Raw genomic sequence first — 1423 nt, 5'->3', positions numbered from 1 at the left:
GGAGTGCCGCTAAGTAAAGACGGACAGAGTGCCACTAAGTAAAGACGGACAGGGTGCCGCTAAGTAAAGACGGACAGGGTGCCGCTAAGTAAAGACGGACAGAGTGCCGCTAAATAAAGACGGACAGAGTGCCGCTAAGTAAAGACGGACAGGGTGCCGCTAAGTAAAGACGGACAGAGTGCCGCTAAATAAAGACGCACAGAGTGTCGCTAAGTAAAGACAGACAGAGTGCTGCTAAGCAAAGACGCACAGAGTGCCGCTAGGTATTCTACCTGGCATGTTGACGATTCTGCCAGTTTTCCGCTTTAGTTCCTCATGCAATATTGCTCAAGAATTGGTGACAGAGTCTCTTTTTCTATAAACCCAGAAACTTACTATCCATTTTAAAGCAAGATCTAGCAAACGCCAGCCGGCTAAAGAAGCAAAGTATTATAAAAAGAGCATCTGACATTTGAAATCTAAATTATTTTTTCAGTGAAAAGTTAGACTTTGAAAAAATCTTGCAATTAGTTTTATCCCGAGAAGTAACAATGATGTCCCCAGTAATTCTCGTGAATTTTTATATACACATATATGTTAGATTCCCTTGTTCGAAAATATAAGGACACATCGTGACGTGTAGCCAGCTGGGGACGATGTCTCGTGGGGCTAAATTACAGTAATATTCGTCCTAAACCAGGACTACCATGTTATGTTGGCAAACAAACTTTACACATATATATGCCTGTAAACTTTCATATAAAGTTTTGAGACACTTATAAATAATGTTTCTTTTTACGCATTACGATAGACACATATATCGAACATTTGTGTTCTCATCCTGTTGTGTCCACCGTGGATCAATTAAAACCAATCATGTTGTATGGAAGAATAATTCAACGCCGTAATAAAAGTTTCCTGAAGACCGACAAAGAGATATTCTTGAAATGAATACACACACGCATAAACACACGCGCACACACACACACACACACACACACACACACACACACATACACACAGACACACGTACACACGCACACATACACACGCATACAAACACACAGGCACACGCTTATTCGTGGAGGTTACACAAGAGTATGAAATGCAATTAAGTGAATTGAAGTACTCTATATTGGCAGACGGAATGAATATTCGTTCATTCTACCCAACAACATTGAGTACTTTTTTTATTCTTTTGTTTTCCTTTACTTGTTTCAGTCATTTGACTGTGGCCATGCTGGAGCACCGCCTTTCGTCGAGCAAATCGACCCCAGAGCTAATTCTTTGTAAGCCTAGTACTTATTCTATCGGTCTCTTTTACCGAACCGCTAGGTTACGGGGACGGAAACACACCAGCATCAGTTGTTAACCGATGGTGGGGGGACATACACAGAAACACAAACATATACACACACATACATACACATACATATGTATATAT

The sequence above is a fragment of the Octopus bimaculoides genome, chromosome 11, assembly GCF_001194135.2.
Source record: "Octopus bimaculoides isolate UCB-OBI-ISO-001 chromosome 11, ASM119413v2, whole genome shotgun sequence".
NCBI lineage: Eukaryota > Metazoa > Mollusca > Cephalopoda > Octopoda > Octopodidae > Octopus > Octopus bimaculoides.
The sequence above is the reverse complement of the archived record's forward strand: the minus strand, read 5'-3'. Positions refer to the sequence as shown.